At 36.4% G+C, this 18,470-nt stretch overlaps 1 protein-coding gene and 1 long non-coding RNA gene across 2 annotated transcripts in view; both read left to right on the top strand.

Annotated features, from left to right (window-relative positions):
- Nucleotides 1-3,077: 3,077 nt before the first annotated feature.
- Nucleotides 3,078-9,917, top strand: LOC311292862. Its single transcript, XR_014627829.1, has 4 exons — nucleotides 3,078-3,378; nucleotides 3,485-3,530; nucleotides 4,107-4,175; nucleotides 9,527-9,917. It is a non-coding gene; the product is annotated as an uncharacterized lncRNA (long non-coding RNA).
- Nucleotides 9,918-13,807: 3,890 nt separating this feature from the next.
- LOC311291741 (GTPase IMAP family member 8-like) overlaps nucleotides 13,808-18,470 on the top strand; it is a 92,172-nt gene continuing 87,509 nt past the window's right edge. Inside the window, exon 1 of the mRNA XM_084410960.1 lies at nucleotides 13,808-13,924. The gene's annotated coding sequence lies outside the window, so the exon portion shown is untranslated. The remainder of the gene's footprint in view (nucleotides 13,925-18,470) is intronic.

Genomic DNA, 18,470 nt, shown 5'->3' on the forward strand with positions numbered 1-18,470 from the left:
AAATGATTCGTTCAGATTCGTTCACTGATTCGTTCGGTGATAATTTCTTCATATTACATATACTGCAGCAGGTGGCGAAAAATAGTGTATTTTATGCTATGTTTTAACAAACGTATTTACTTGTTACAAAAAAAAAGTGATTTTGCTTTGTTAAAATGTGTGCCTTATTTACTAAATTAATTAACATAAGTCTAAATAAGTGGTTCAGATGACCAATCCAAGGTTTTCATGCATAATTAACATTTTAATTGTTTGGTCAGACATACACATTCATAAATCTGGGATTATATTAAATGTTGATGTTCTGTATGTTGAATATGAAAATAAACAATTATATGTGCACACCTATAACTGCGCTTTGAATGAGATTGAATCACATGCTAAATGACCGATCTACGCAGTAGGCTACACTGTAAAAAAAAAAATCCTAATTTTACAGAGAATAACTCTAAATTTTTGTATTTTTTTAGAGTATTTTTCTGTTATTTTAAATTATATTCAAAACTCTGTAAAATTACAAACAATATCTGTAAATTAATTAATTGACTGTTAATTTAAGGATTCTTCCCTTAATTACAAATTACAGTGATTCTTATGTTTTTCACAGGACAATTACTGTATTATTTATACAGTATTTTTCTGTTTTTTTAAATTATATTCAAAACTCTGTAAAATTACAAACAATATCTGTAAATTAATTAATTGACTGTTAATTTAAGGATTCTACCCTTAATTACAAATTACAGTGATTCTTATGTTTTTCACAGGACAATTACTGTATTATTTATACAGTATTTTTCTGTTTTTTTAAATTATATTCAAAACTCTGTAAAATTACAAACAATATCTGTAAATTAATTAATAGACTGTTAATTTAAGGATTATATCATTAATTACAAATTACAGTGATTCTTATTTTTTTCACAGGACAATTACTGTATTGTTTATACAGTATTTTTCAGTTTTTTTTAAATTATATTCAAAACTCTGTAAAATTACAAACAATATCTGTAAATTAATTAATTGACTGTTAATTTAAGGATTATATCATTAATTACAAATTACAGTGATTCTTATTTTTTTCACAGGACAATTACTGTAGGCTATTATTTATACAGTATTTTTCTGTTTTTTTTTTATTATATTCAAAACTGTAAAATTACAAACAATATCTGTAAATTAATTAATTGACTGTTAATTTAAGGATTATATCATTAATTACAAATTACAGTGATTCTTATTTTTTTCACAGGACAATTACTGTATTACTTATACAGTGTTTTTCTGTTTTTTTTTTTAAATTACATACAAAGTTGTGTAAAATTACAATCAAATTGTGTAATTAAATTTGTAGCTCATTATATTAAAGGTTTATATCCATACTAACAATTTAACATATTTCCTTGTGTTGTCATTTTAAAGTAAATGTTATTAGTTTTAGATTTAAGTGTATTTTTACATTTAAACTCTGTAATTCTGGATACAAGCAAACTGCACAATTATTGTTAAATTGACCTTGCTGGTCAGACAGCAGGCCAACAGGGTTCATGGTGGAACATATAGTGCGTTTAGGTCCTCCTGGGAAGTTTGTATTCATGAGGTTTTACTATTTATTTTTTTATGTTTTAAATTAATTTATGAAGCCACTGTATCATTACATATTATATTGTTATATTATAATGCTCATATTTTGTGCAGGCATTAGCTTACTTCATTGTAAATAGAAAAGCCTGACAATGTCACTGCTACAGTATAGGTATTGTGGTATTCCTCAATGTTTCTCACTGACACACCATCTTGAGACAAAACAATGGCACTGACATATTTTAAGATAAGTCAGTGCAAGTTGCTTTCAGGTAAAACAGCTGAAATGTGCATTTTAGTCTGGGACTACAGGCTTAAGCCTTGCTTGTGAAACCCGGGGTATATGTTACAACTTGTATAGAATTATGCCAATGTTAGCAAAGTGTTGTGTTGGACAGAGGATTAACCCTAAACCAACAGGTTGTGTACAGTAACAGTGCCACACAGGGTGAAAAGCAAGACATTATTAGGCATAAGAGTATTTCTAAAGGAAAGGTCAATCATTTATTAAAGTGCAAAAGGGTCATTATGGGTCACATGGATGTAATAATGTCACCCAGAGTATACCAATCCATTAGTTTTTCATGTAGGTATACAGAATTTTATATGAATACATAGGCAGTGTTTGCTCTGTTTAATAATCTGTTTGCTCTGTTAAATTGCTGTTTAGCAGAGCAGTGGTAAATATATGTTGTTATAAGTTATTTTAAGTTTAATTTTTAATCATACACTGCAATGAAAACGCCATTTAACCAATTGAATAAATATAACAGCCAGCCTACAAATACAGCTAAATAAATAGCACGTGTATATTTTTTCATGTTCTTTCTTTTAAAACATGTCATCTTTTCCTGTAATTGCAATGTTACCACACTATTGGCTGTCTCTCCGAGTTATTTTGAGCATGATTGGTTATTCAGACTGTCATCCAGGAATCTGGCCAATGACAACTATGCGCGCCTTTTACAGGTCAAGTTTGAATATGTCTGTTGGAGTGAGTATGTGTGTGTATATGTGCTGCTGCTCGGGATCTTCAGTACTAGCATACGTCGGTTCTGTGGCAAATATTGTTTAAAACATGGATTATTTGACATCGGACTGCTACATTTCTATTTTGAGCGAGTTGCGGGATGTAAATGAAGAACAAACAAGGAATATGGACAACGCATTTTAACAACGTGTAACGGACATATTGCAATCAAGATTGCAATATGTCCGTTACACGTTGTTAAAATGCGTTGTCCATATTCCTTGTTTGTTCTTTGCATGTGTAAACAATATTTACACATGCTAGCAACACATAACATTAGCCTAATACACTGAAACATGTAAGTATATCGATATAGCTCTAATTGCGTTTAGATTCTCAATTTAACACACTATATTTTGATGTAGCAGAATTGTTTTTATAAAATATAAAGTACTTTATATTTTATAAAAACAATTCTGCTACATCAAAATATAGTGTGTTAAATTGAGAATCTAAACGCAATTAGAGCTATATCGATATACTTACATGTTTCAGTGTATTAGGCTAATGTTATGTGTTGCTAGCATGTGTAAATATTGTCAGCTAACGTTAACTTAACGTTAGTTAAAAAAAAAAAAAAAAACTCGGCATAGTTTTTGACTGCAATGACTGAGAACATTGTCTCTTTAGACGGAGAGGGACTCCAACCACACTCTTTGACTCTAGAAGAATATGCAAACTAGGCTTTTGAATAGTTGTTGATCGCGGGATATAACGTTAGGCCTAACGTTACCGATCAGTCATCATAATATGTTTTGAAGTTGGTGAGTACAATTTTGCAAGCTTTCGCAAATGTCTCTGTTAGTAAAATGCTAATATACAAATAGCTTATATTTTGCTGTGTATGTGTGTGTTTCCCTCATGATCCAGGAATTTTGGGAATAAATATGATCCAGCCACATGATCTTCAGATGCGGTGAGTATTGTTATATTAAAATACACGTGAAATAGAGGCAGAACATGTAAACTCTGCTCAAAGGCACACTGGTTCAAACCCTCCAGACAATATTTAATCTATCTTCTTGAGTTCACAGGCCTAGCTGACCTAAAAATTTATGTCCTTTCAAAATGAAAGTATTTTCAAACCTGTATGACTTATGTGAAACACAAGAATGTTGGGAATAAAACAACATTGGAACCCATTGTATGGGAAAACAAAACAATGAAGGCATTTCTCAAGATATCTTAATTAAGGTTCTACAAAAGAGATTCATACAGTTTTGGAACAACATGGAGTAAATAATGAGCTGTTCTTTTAATGACATGTTCCCAGGGTCCTTTGCTAAATTAACCTTGGTTTTTATCATAGTAAAAGTTTAGAAACCATGTTTTTATGGTGGATTGATTACAATACTTTATTACCATTTGGTTAGTATAGCAAAACTCTGGTTAATGTTAGTAAGGGTTCTCCAGATTTATATAACACTTAAGGAACACATAAAGAATGGTCCTATGTCACCCTGATGATTTTTTATTTATTTATATTTTTTAGATCAAGCATTGGAACAATGTTTACGGAGCAGACCAAGCACCAACAGAGAAACAAGCCCATCATTCAGTAGTAAGTATCCACTGCAGTATATAAAACAAAAAAAGTTATCTCTTTTTTTTCTCCCTTGTGCCATCCCAGATGTATATCTGACTTTCTTGCCACAGAGATTTTTTGAAAAATGATCCATTTATTGTAAGCCAATATAATGCAAGTGCATGCTCCAGAAACTACATGCAGCCTACAAATAGCCTGCTGTGTTGTTCACACAGGAAGTTTTATGCACTTATCATATGAGCTTTACAATGCTCTTGGATTATTGTCAGATGTGTGTTTGGACTTTTTTGACCTGCAGCATTTTGTTGTCTATTCACTTGCATTATTCGACACACGAACACAAGAGATGGATAATTTTTCTAAAAGTCTAGTTTATTTTTTCAAAAATATGTGTTCATCTGAAGAAAGAAAATTCAATTCAATTCAATTCAATTCAAATTTATTTGTATAGCGCTTTTCACAATACATATTGTTTCAAAGCAGCTTTACAGAAAGTGCATTTCAGAAATGTATATAGAGAAATACAGTTAGTTAATCATGTATTGATTTAGGGCATAAACATCGCCCGCGTCGAGTCGTCTCTTCATAGGCGCCGAGTCGTCTCTGCACGGGTGTTGGAGAATCTGTAGTTTCCATGAGAGGCTGGATACAAACTGGAGCTGACGATCTGTATTTACCTCGGGACTAGCGTCCCGAGATAACAACAGAAAAGCATATGGGAAATAATTAGCGTAGCTGCTGTTCGCAATATTAATGCATTCAATCTGATTCAACTGTAGTATAAAATGTAAGTATTATGTGAATGCCTGGCTGAAGAGATGCGTCTTTAATCTAGTTTTAAACTGGGACAGCGAGTCTGAGCCTCGAACAATATCAGGAAGGCCATTCCAGAGTTTAGGAGCTAAATGTGAAAAAGCTCTCCCTCCTTTAGTGGACTTAGATATCCTAGGAATGACCAGAAGCCTCGAATTTAGTGATCTTAAAGAGCGCGATGGATTGTAGGGCGATAGAAGTTCCGTTAAATACACGGGAGCTAAACCATTTAGGGCTTTATATGTCAGTAGCAATACTTTGTAATTGATACGGAACTTTATAGGTAACCAATGTAGAGACGACAGAATTGGTCTTATATGATCGTATTTTCTTGATCTAGTAAGAACTCTAGCGGCGGCATTTTGGACTAACTGTAGCTTGTTTATTGAGGATGCAGGACAACCAGCTAATAAAGCATTACAGTAATCTAGTCTCGAGGTCATGAATGCATGAACTAACTTTTCTGCATCAGAAACAGATAGCATGTTACGTAGCTTAGCAATGTTTCTAAGGTGGAAAAAGGCTGTTCTTGTAACATATGAAATATGATTTTCAAAAGACAAGTTGCGGTCTAATATAACACCCAGGTCTTTTACTGTAGAGGATAAAGTAACAGGACATCCTTCTAAATTAAAGTTGTATTGTAAGAGGTTTTGTGGGCAGTTTTTTGGACTAATAAGTAATACCTCCGTTTTATCTGAATTTAATAGCAGAAAATTACATGTCATCCAGTATTTTATATCTTTAACACACTCTGTTAATTTAGATAATTTAGCGTTTTCATCTGGTCGTGATGAAATATATAATTGAGTGTCATCAGCATAACAGTGGAAATTAATTCCATGTTTTCTTATAATATTACCAAGTGGCAGCATATATATTGAGAATAGCAGAGGGCCTAACACAGATCCTTGCGGTACACCGTAGTTTACTGACGTTATCTTCGATTTTTCCCCATTTACGCAGACAAAATGGTAACGGTCTGATAAGTACGATCTAAACCAGTTTAATGCCTGTCCCTGAACACCAGTGTAGTTTTGTAGTCGGTCTAAGAGTATTGTGTGATCTATAGTATCGAACGCAGCACTAAGATCAAGTAAAACTAGTATTGAGATACAGCCTTGGTCAGAAGCTAGAAGTAAATCATTTGTGATTTTAACGAGCGCAGTTTCTGTGCTATGGTGCGGTCTGAATCCTGACTGAAACTTTTCATAGATATCATTTTCTTGCAAGAAAGAGCCCAGTTGAGCGGACACAACTTTTTCTAGTATTTTAGACATAAATGGAAGATTTGAAATGGGTCTGTAATTTGCTAGGTTATTATGATCTAATTGTGGTTTCTTAATAAGAGGTTTTATAACTGCCAACTTGAATATTCTTGGAACATGACCTAAGGATAAAGACGAGTTAATAATATTGAGAAGAGGCTCTTCCACTACAGGTAACACTTGTTTCAGTAGTTTAGTTGGTATTGGATCTAATAAACACGTTGTTGGTTTAGATGCAATGATAAGTTTATTTAACTCTTCCTGTCCTATAGTTGCAAAGCGCTGTAATTGTTCTTGCGGGGTGATAATTGAGGCTGAATCATAAGACACCATTAAAGATTGTACATTTACAATTGTGTTTCTGATGCTTTCTATTTTCTCAGTGAAGAAATTCATAAAATCATTACTACTACACTGTGACAGAATATTTTGCTCCGGTAACGTCTGTTTATTTGTTAGTCTAGCGACGGTGTTAAATAAAAACCTTGGATTGTTTTGGTTGTTTTCTATTAGTTTGCGGAGATGCTCAGCCCTGGCTGCTTTTAGGGCCTTTTTATAACGTGACATACTGTCTTTCCATGCGATTCTAAAGACCTCTAAATTAGTTTGTTTCCATTTACGCTCTAAATTACGAGTTTCTCTCTTTAGAACATGCGTAACACTGTTGTACCATGGTGCTTTAGTTTTCTCTCTAACCTTTTTTAATCTAATTGGTGCAACGATGTCTAATGTACTAGAGAAAATGGTGCTCATAGTGCTAGTCATTTCCTCTAGTTCATCTGTTTGTTTGGGTTCACTGAGCAGCTGAGACAGATCAGGTAAGCTATTTGAGAAATGATCTGTAGTTGTTGGAAGGATTGTTCTGCCTGGTCGATAACGCGGCGCAACATGACAAATTTCAGCGGTACGTAGTATGCAAGTGACCATGTAATGGTCAGTGACTTCATCACTTTGCGGTATAATATCTATATCGGTTGGATCGGCTCCATGTGATATAATTAAATCTAGCGTATGATTAAGACGATGAGTGGGACCAGTTACGTTTTGCTTGACCCCAAAGGAGTTTAATAAATCTGTAAACGCAGCCCCTAACGCATCATTTGAATTATCTACGTGTATGTTAAAATCTCCAACAATTAATGCTTTATCGACATTGACCAAAAGATCTGAGAGAAAGTCTGCAAACTCTTTTAGGAAATCAGCGTAAGGCCCAGGCGGTCTATATACGGTAGCCAAGGCTAGAGATAATATGGATTTCTTTCTTACATCTAAGAGAGTAACATTTAGCACAAGTACTTCAAACGAATTAAACCTGTGACCTGTTTTCTGAGTAACAGTAAGAATATCTTTATAGATTATAGCAACACCACCGCCACGACCAATCAGACGGGGCTCATGCTTGTAACAGTATCCAGGAGGAGTAGACTCATTAAGACCGAAATAATCATTTGGTTTAAGCCAGGTTTCAGTAAGGCAAAGTACATCGAAACTATTATCTGTGACCATTTCATTTACAATAACCGCCTTAGGTGTAAGCGATCTGATGTTTAAAAGACCTAGCTTTATAAATTGTTTTTGTTCACTAATATTGAGATTTTCTGGTTTAATCACAATTAGATTTTTCTTAGATCCTGCAGTAGATTTATTATTTGATCTCACTAAACGAGGAATAGACACAGTTTCAATATAATGTTCTACATTGGTACTTATATCAATTAAGTTTGGACAGCAAAGAGTGTGATTTGGACTTTGACTTACTAGTCATATGGTGTGTAGCGTCTTGGAGATGTTGTCCGACAGAATAGCCGCTCCGATTCTGCTGGGGTGAAGGCCATCAGCACGGAAGAGCCTAGGTCGCTCCCAGAAAAGATTCCAATTATTTACAAAGAGCAGTCTCTGTTCATTACACCATGACATTAACCATTCATTTAGAGCAAATAATCTACTGAACCTTTCGTGTCCTAGTCGGTAGGTGGGAAGCGGTCCAGACACGATGATCGTTGTTTCAGGCGATGTGCTGCGTACCGTCTCGATCAGGCTCCTGTAGTCCTTCTTCAGAACCTCCGACTGCCGTAGCCTGATGTCGTTCGTTCCCGCGTGCAGCACGACAGCTCCGACGGGCTCGTCACCGTTCAGAATCCCGGGAACCTGTGCAGCGACATCGAGAACACGAGCACCAGGAAAGCAGTGAGTGCGAACCTTACCTTTACCTATGGTAGCACGGACATGCCGGACGATGGAACTGCCGATGATCACAGCGTCGCATTCCGTCTCGCGTAGAGGGGAGAAGCGGTTCTGGGTGGAGATCTCGAAGGCCGGGAGGGGCGGAGAGGTCCTAGCTCTGGTCCTGGCCCGCGTCTTCCGCTGTGGAATCATCCAGGGTCCATGTTGTTGTGTCGGTGCCGGAGTGAATGAAACCAGGGATGATCGCATCCTGGGCAGAGAAACACATGGAGTAGACGAGGTCGGAGTCAAAAGGTTACTAACCACTGACTTTTGAGCATCGGCGCGTGATGTTTCAAGCGCGAAACGTCGATCTCGTAGCTCGGCCTGTCTCTCTAGTAGGTCGCGGATCTGCTTCTCCACGGATTCCAGCTCTAACTGCACAGAATGCAGCTCGAAGGTGTCCTCACCTGCACTCAAAGGTAACGTTAGACACACATCCGTTATATTCGCCATTATAGCAGATGTGCTATAATGGCGAATTATAGCTTTCAGTGATACGGGTGTAAATAAGTCGATCGATAGGCGCGACCACGCGTGTAATGCTAGCGGGCTAAGGCTAGTAGCGGAAGTTCGAAAGGTTGGATATATGTAGCGATATCAGAGCAATCCGATTGTTTTTTAAGGAGAATAGTATTCCAGATATGTTCACACGCTATAAAAATGAAAAAGTTCGTTTGTAAAAGAGTGTAAAGAAGAAAAACAAGGTTTGAACCTTATTTAATTCCCTGAAGAATGGGAGAAAGACCCTCATTACCCATATCACAGCAGTCTGAAAACACCTCCATTTAATACAAATATTGTTGGTTTTATTTTGTAATACAAATTGGCATTTTTAGGCGTTTACCTTGCAATGAAAAAGAATGTCCATTGTTGTGAATCTACATGTTCCTTCTTTTGGTGATGCAAATTTTTCAATCGGACATAAGGTTTAGATACCAGACAAATCAGAAGACAAACAGACAATTTAAATAAAAATGTATTAAGCTTGTTTAAAGGAAACAAAAATAATTTAAATCATTTTGAGAGAATCATAGTGTGTCTTTTTTTTCTTCTTCCCAGATGCACCAAGCTGATTACTGGCCGTTTGCTGGATTGCTGTTTATTTGCTGTATCTGTCACTTCTGGTACACTTTTGTTGTATGTTTTGATTTAACTTATTAATAAACTTGTATAGTAAGGATTCTGAATGTAAAGACCATATAATATTTAATATCAGAACTATGCAGAACTATGTGACCCCCAGGGGTCTGAATAATTCCATTTTATTTAGATTACAAGTTTACATTGTTTAAATACTAATAAATTATATGTAAACACAAGTGCTGCAAATTAAAGTTTGAGATGATTTTAATCAGTTTTATACAGTTTTTTTACAGACTTATTTTGTCTTCTAAAATAAAACTGTTTTATTACATTCTTGAGCACGTCTTGACAATTTATTGAATGTGTTTGATCGTTATAATTTAGGAAAGGTCTGTTAAATAACAGTGTTTCTCAGTAGAACTTTTAGTGCCGTCACTTTATTAAAGGAGTTTGATTGTAATAATTTAGGAAATACCTGTAAAATAACAGTGTTTCTCAGTAGAACTTTTAGTGCCATAACTTTATTAAAGGAGTTTGATTGTAATAATTTAGGAAAAACCTGTAAAATAACAGTGTTTCTCAGTAGAACTTTTAGTGCCATAACTTTATTAAAGGAGTTTGATTGCAATAATTTAGGAAATACCTGTAAAATAACAGTGTTTCTCAGTAGAACTTTTAGTGCCATAACTTTATTAAAGGTGTTTGGTCATTATAATAATTGGAAAAATCCATAAAATAAAAGTTTTACACTGTAAAAAAATAATCGTAAAATAACGGTAAAAAGTCTGGCAGCAAAGTTGCCAACCACTTACCGTAAAATTAAGGTAAAATATCTTAACTCAAACAAGGAAAAATCTGTAAAAAAACAGTATTTTTTTCTAAAACTTTTAATGAAAAATTCTGTAAAATTATAGTTTTTGCACTTTATTGGAATTAAGATATTTTACTTTAATTTTACGGTAAGTGGTTGGCAACTTTGCTGCCAGACTTTTTACCGTTATTTTACGATTTTTTTTTTACAGTGTACTCTCATTCATGAACGAAAGTAGGCCTACCAGTTAGTTCATTTCGTTCACGAACGAGATCTCTCTCTCTCGTTCAGACTCAAAAACAGAGCGACCTCAGTGATAGGCATATTCGTTCAGTAGATCCAACCAAATACATGCCCCTAACACAGCCCGAACTGAAATGATATTTGCTGCCCAGCCAGCACAGCCATCCCAGATAGCAACAAAGTCTGTCTGGCTTACATTACACTTCTGGCTTAATTCTGGCACTGTTTTTTTGTGTCAAACAGTACAAGGCTAAGCTCTGGCTGGAGTCTGGCTAACCAAAAGAAACAAAAATCTAATTGTATCTTTTTGGCTGAGCCCTGGTTTGAGCTCGATCTGCCAGAATAAGAAAATATTTGGCTGAGATCTGGTTGGGTTTTGGTAGAAGAGTAAATAAAAGATCTCTGGCATGAATGTGCTCTACTGTAAAATAGGCGTGTAAAATGTGTTGTTAATTGGTTCATATTTTATACATCATTATAAGGTTAATTTTGTCAAAAAAGAATAAAACGAACCCAGCAGGCACAGGATATAGACTACAACGTCGGTGAGACGTTGAATTTTGGTTGAAAATGAAAATTGGGTTGACGTCTAAACTAGGGCTGGGCGATTTAAATCGCGATATTGTTATGCGCATCTCGTCAGTAAAGCCGGTTCCTTGATTAGTAGTAAATCACCATCACCTGCTTTCAGATGGAGCGGCATTTAGGGCTGAGGAGATATTTAAGTGATTAAAAAAAAGTAAACTTATTGAGATAGTTTGATTTAACTTGTTAGCTGCAGTTTTATGATTTTTCAGCCTATGATTATCAGTACTTTAATTCAAAATATTTAATAAACATTGTTCTGATCAAAAGATATTCAAATAAATTCATTTAAAACACAGACATCAATAATCAGCCTGTGAATCTCAACAATGGTGACAATAATAAAGCATGTTGCAGTGGCTGCCACCAATCACAACTCATTAATGGCTCCCATCATGCATTGCGGTATGAATAAATTATGATCTGAATTGTCTATGTAATTTACTTTTCCTAATTGAATATTCTGCTCCTCACCATTGTTGAGATGCATAGGCTGAATCTTGACATCTGTGTGTGCCTAAAAGAATGATTTTTTTTTTTTTACTTTTAAGAAATCCTTTATATTATATAAAAAATTCTGGGCATTTATGCAGATTCACAGTTATGCTGTAACCAACAACATATCGAAGTCAAAGAAGGATTTTAATGAGTTCAGTGATCAAGTTTTTTATTTTTTTATTTTTATTTATTTTTATTTTTTTCAAGCACACAATGAAAAAGTGTACAGTATGTACAACATAATATAAGACAATAATCGGAAAACACTGATGATCCAACAAATAAAATTCACCAAAATTTCACAAATTTCAAGTTCAAATGATGATTATCATAATATAACCAAAACACCATAAGATCACTTTTTTCTTTGTTCAACTGGCGATTATAAGCCAGATACAACAGCCAAACAAAATCTAAAGTTAATAATATATGGGTCAAGAGTCCAACTAAAGCAACCATTGATCGTCATAACGGTGGCTTACAATTTGAGATTTTCTCCTTCAGTGATTCTGCTTGTTAAAGGAGAAGTTCACTTTCAAAAAAACTTTTGCTGATAATTTACTCACCCCCATGTCATCCAAGATGTCCATGTCTTTCTTTCTTCAGTCGCAAAGAAATTAAGGTTTTTGATGAAAACATTCCAGGATTTCCCCCCATGTAATGGATTCTATTGGGACCCAAACGGTAGAAGGTCCAAATGACAGTTTAAGTGCAGCTTCAAAGGGCTTTAAACGATACCAGACGATGAATAAGGGTCTTATCTAGCGAAACGATCGGTCATTTCCAAAATAAATAAAAAAGTTTAAGTTTTATAAGCACAAACGCTCGCCTTGCTCTGTTCTGTGATGCGCGTTCGTGACGTCACGTAATACGCAATTACGTTGAAAAGGTCACGCTTGACGTGTTTACAAATGTGCAGGAGGAGGACCATATACACATTTTCAAATGTATTTGTGTCAGTTTATCGTTTAAAATGCCCATTTCGTGTGCGTATCCTGGGTGTTTTAATATTAAAAAGCCAAAAAGAACATTTTCTTCAGGACAGAAATTTTTCAAGCGTGACCTTTTCAACGTAATTGCGTATTACGTGACGTCACGAACGCGCATCACAGAACAGAGCAAGGCGAACATTTGTGCTTATAAAACTTAAACTTTTTTATTTATTTTGGAAATGACCGATCGTTTCGCTAGATAAGACCCTTATTCATCATCTGGTATCGTTTAAAGCCCTTTGAAGCTGCACTTAAACTGTCATTTGGACCTTCTACCGTTTGGGTCCCAATAGAATCCATTACATGGGGGGAAATCCTGGAATGTTTTCATCAAAAACCTTAATTTCTTTGCGACTGAAGAAAGAAAGACATGGACATCTTGGATGACATGGGGGTGAGTAAATTATCAGCAAAAGTTTTTTTGAAAGTGAACTTCTCCTTTAACATCAGGTGTCTTCAATAATGATCAATCATCACTAAATTTATCACTTAATTATCTCATTAACTTAAACACTCTTGAGTGTGGACTCATACACTCCCAGGAGTGTTAATTTAACACTGGAGTTTTTGCTGTGTACAAAGAGCCGTAGTTAACTGACAAGCTGAGCCATATCGCATTAAAAATCGCTGGCGATACGTCCACGATTTTAATGCGATATGGCTCAGCTTGTCAGTTAACTACGGCTCTTTGTAGTAAATGCCGCTCCATCTGAAAGCAGGTGATGGTGATTTACTACTAATCAAGGAACCGGCTTTACTGACGAGATGCGCATAACAATATCGCGATTTAAATCGCCCAGCCCTAGCACACACATGTACGCATGCATACATACACGCACAGACACACATAAACACACACACATTCATACACACACAGACAGACATGCACATACTACTACTTTTTTTAGGTATCAGCCATATACCCGATTTACCAATACCCAATGTGTTATGCTTGGGCAGTATACTAATGAGGTGGGTGGGACATGTTTCATGCCATGTTAGATCACATCCTGAGAGTCTACGCTTTCAGAAAATATATAGTGTAACGGCCTTTAGAGCAGTTACTTTGGTTTAGAGCAGTAGTACCTCGCCCATGCTCTAGGGGGCTCTCCAGACTACTTTTCCTCTGCATAAAAGACAGGGAGAAGAAGAGTAGGGTATGTTTGGTTGGAGAGAAGCATGGCCTCCTTCTGTTAACCTTCTGTGTAGTCTGGATTGAGAAACTGTGGTTTTGAGCTCATTCAAGTAAGTGTTGTTCATTTCATGTTGTTATAATTGTTTTGCTGGGTTACGTCATTTTCATGTAATAGCCTATGTTTGGTGTTAATGTTAGCTTGTATGTTTTATTTAGAAGGACTGCTTGTGCATACCCCATCCACATAGTTATCTTGAGAATTCCTCCCTTCCTATGCTGGAATGCTTCTGTGTGGGATTCTACTAAGTCATGCCAATTAGGGCTGGGCGATTTAAATCGCGATATTGTTATGCGCATCTCGTCAGTAAAGCCGGTTCCTTGATTAGTAGTAAATCGCCATCACCTGCTTTCAGATGGAGCGGCATTTACTACAAAGAGCCGTAGTTAACTGACAAGCTGAGCCATATCGCATCAATATCGCGGACGTATCGCCAGCGATTTTTAATGCGATATGGCTCAGCCCAGCTAACAAAAAGACGTCCCTAGAACGTCCCTGAACGTCCTCTGCGAACGTCCTCTGGACGTCTTCGTGTAGGGTTCTTTAAACGTTAGCAGGACGTCGCGGGGGACTTTCGCAGGACGTTTGCAGGACCGTCGTGCGACGTCCCGAGGGACCTTCGTGGGACGTTTGGAAAACATTCGGGGACCTTTACAGAACGTTCATTAGAAGTCCTTTTAACATCCTTTTTTTATTTTATTTTACTTCTGGCTAACCAAAGAAAACAGACACGTTGTAAGGAACAAAGTATTTATTTGAACAATTGTAAAGGTGTTGTGCTCTTTCCGTGTGTGTGTGTGTGTCTTCAAACGCGCTGGCAGCTGTGTGTGTGTGTGTGTCTCGGTCGGTCAGCTGTGGGGTTACGTTAGTCCGTTGGCAATTCTTCCCCCTGGCATCTAAAACAACAAAATTAACACATTCAGTAGTGTTATGATTTTATATGTCTAACGTTATATATGAATATGTGAAATATAACGTCGTCTCATTTCAGCAACATTTAGCAGCTAACGTTAGTTTCGTAGTGTTATCATAACTGTTAGCAGTGGTACACGGCGGACAACTTCAGCAAACGTTTTAAAAAGTCAAATTTTCATAATATGTAATGATGTATAGTGGTTACGATAACTAATGTATACTAATCTAAAAATTAAAAATACCTTTTAGACAGACGAAAGGGAAAACACAAGGCCGCGTCTGAGGAGGACCGTCAACTGTCACTACAGCTGAGCGTTGCCATGGATACATGGATACATGCTGCGTGCATAATGAATGACGTCACTCGCTTAGGTGCATTTGATCGTAACTTGCTGGTGTGTTATGGAAGGCATATTCTGCCAAAATTATAGTGTGTAGCTATATGACACTTTTTTTTGTTATTTGAAATGCAATGTGCTATCAGTCTTAAGTGCAATAATTAGAATAATATTTTTCCTAAAATAACTTATTTTGAATAAAACCAGTCCTTCGATCGCCCTGACCAACATTTTTACAGGTAGCCTAAATTAGGATACATTTGTCTTACCTGTGTTATTTTCCACTTTCTTTCCAGCATGTGCTTTTCCATTCTTCGCATTTTCCTTGGCTGCATTCATCATGTGAAGTCGATGCATTATTTTAGAGCTCCTGAGATTCAACCTTATTTTCTTCATGCGGAATAATAAATTGTAGGCTATTCAATTGAATCAATTTTCATGTTTTTGATGTTTAAATTATATTGGCTGAAAACAGACTTGTGATCTTTAATTAGTGATAGAAGTTATAAGTAACATGAAAGTTATTATCTTAACATTACAATTAAAACACTAACATTTTTAACATTAACTTAATTTTACAATTAATTTAAATAATATTTTTACTATAGTTTATTTTCAGTTATAAAACTATAACCTCAAAACCATGTTTTTTAGATAAAATCCATTATCACAGTTAATTTAATGGATAAACAAATCCCCTTTTAAATCCAATATGGGTTTATATTTTAGTTTAATAATTCATTAGTCTGAGTTGCAAGATGTCCGGTCTAATGATAAAAATCAAAGGCATGGGCGACTGGATTGTGTGTTGTCATGGAAATGGCATGTGAGGGAGACGTTCGCAAACTGGCACGGATAAATGTCCTCAGAACGTCCATCAGCGAACGTTCCAAAGCGGACCAGATGCGGACGTCCTCCGAAGGTCCCCTCGGGAACGTTCCAAAGCGGACCAAATGCGGACGTCCCCCGAAGGTCCGCTCGGGAACGTTCCAAAGCGGACCAAATGCGGACGTCCTCCGAAGGTCCGCACGGGAACGTTCCAAAGCGGACCAAATGCGGACGTCCCCCGAAGGTCCGCTCGGGAACGTTACAAAGCGGACCAAATGCGGACGTCCTCCGAACGTCCGCTCGGGAACGTTACAAAGCGGACCTAATGCGGACCTAAGGGGACGTTCGAAACGTCCGGGGGACGTCCCCTGTTTGCTGGGTTTAACGTACAACGGACATAAACACAGTACAACAACATAGCATGGCGACAGCAGACAACATAAAGCATACATCATTAAAGAAGACAAGAAAACATTTGAGATTAAGAGAGCTTACCAAGTGGCTGCACACCGGGTTGAAACTACCCAGCCAGCACAGCCATGTGGGGCCCAAATGGGTTTGACCTGGGCTATCTAACTGGGACCCAGCCAGTTTTGTCCTCGGTTTCCATGTTGGCCCCACATGGGTTTGCCCAGATGAAATGAACACTGCTTAGTATGCACAGTACAGGCTGTTTAATGTAACACTGAATCAGTGTTGGAGGTAATGAGATAATTAAGTGATTGAATAATGATTGTGCATTAATGATGAACACCTGCTGTTAACAAGCATAATCACTGAAGGAAAGAGAAACACAAGAACTACTTCCAGCCACTGCCTTGGATGAAATCAACTGAAGATAAAATACATTAAATCTCTCAAGATCTGATTAAACAACTCCACAAACAGCATTACCAGCTTCACTTATTACAAACCAGACTGACTTTATTTATGTCAGACATCTACAGAAAAGAATTAAGAAGAGGTTTAGATGTTGATTACTTATTTGAAAGTAATAGTTTGATTTGATGTTACCATTGTGGCGATCCGTGTGTGCTTTAGTCAGGCTCTTGACTTTTTAACATTAGTTGTTCTCAGGCAGCTGTGTCTGTTTGTTATGGCGAGAACAGCAAGCGAAAATATGATCAGATGCTGTAAGCTGATTGATGATATGAATATGATCGCCATATAGTGGCTTAACTCATTGATTATTTGTGAGGTTCATACGGTAGTATGTTATTCATTTTGTTTTATTGTTGTGATTCTACAACAAGAGAATAATAGAATTTAATCAGAACGTCAAATTATTTTTAAAACTCCATTTACATATTTTGGCCTCCTCCTAATCTTTCTCACACACAGACATCAAGAATCAACATATGAATCTCAACAATGGTGACATGCTTCATGCTGCAATGCATTCTGGGAGCCATGGATAAGTTTTGTATGATGCACTCAGAATGCATTGCAGCATGAAGCATGTCACCATTGTTGAGATTCATATGCTGATTCTTGATGTCTCTGTGCAAGTGGAATTTTCAGTAGTCCAACATGTGTAAATGGTGTTTTAAAAATCATTTGACGTTCTGTTAAACTGTGCTGGATCTCTTGCTGTAGAATCACAACAATAAAACAAAATGAATAACATACTACCCGTATGAACCTCAAAAATAATCAATGAGTTAAGCCACTATATGACGATCATATTCATATCATCAATCAGCTTACAGCATCTGATCATATTTTCTCTTGCTGTTCTCGCCATAACAAACAGATACAGCTGCCAGAGAAAAACTAATGTTAAAAAGTCAAGAGCCTGACTAAAGCACACACTGATCGCCACAACGGTAACATCAAATCAAACTATTACTTTCAAAAAAGTAATCAACATCTAAACCTCTTCTTAATTCTTTTCGTTAGATGTCTGACATAAATAAAGTCAGTCTGGTTTGTAATAAGTGAAGCTGGTAATGCTGTTTGTGGAGTTGTTTAATCAGATCTTGAGAGATGTAATGTATTTTATCTTCAGTTGATTTCATACAAGGCTGTGGCTGGAAGTAGTTCTTGGGTTTCTCTTTCCTTCAGTGATTCTGCTTGTTAACAGCAGGTGTTCATCATTAATGCACAATCATTATGCAATCACTTAATTATCTCATTACCTCCAACACTGATTAAGTGTTACATTAAACAACCTGTACTGTGCATACTAAGCAGTGTTCATTTCATCTGGGCAAACCCATGTGGGGCCAACATGGAAACCGAGGACAAAACTGGCTGGGTCCCAGTTAGATAGCCCAGGTCAAACCCATTTGGGCCCCACATGGCTGTGCTGGCTGGGTTGGCAAAATCACTGGTGCTTGCTTCCATGAAATCAACCAACAGGGTAAAGCAAGATTTTTTAAATCTACATAGCTAAATATTAGCACAAATATCTTGCTACTTTAATAAGAGCCAAGAGTAGGTTAAGCAAGTGTAGCATGGTGCTTTATTTCCCCCATTTTTGAATCCACAGTCCGTATATATGCACTTAGTATGTGA

This window comes from Rutilus rutilus (genome assembly GCF_951802725.1).
Source record: "Rutilus rutilus genome assembly, chromosome: 1".
NCBI lineage: Eukaryota > Metazoa > Chordata > Actinopteri > Cypriniformes > Leuciscidae > Rutilus > Rutilus rutilus.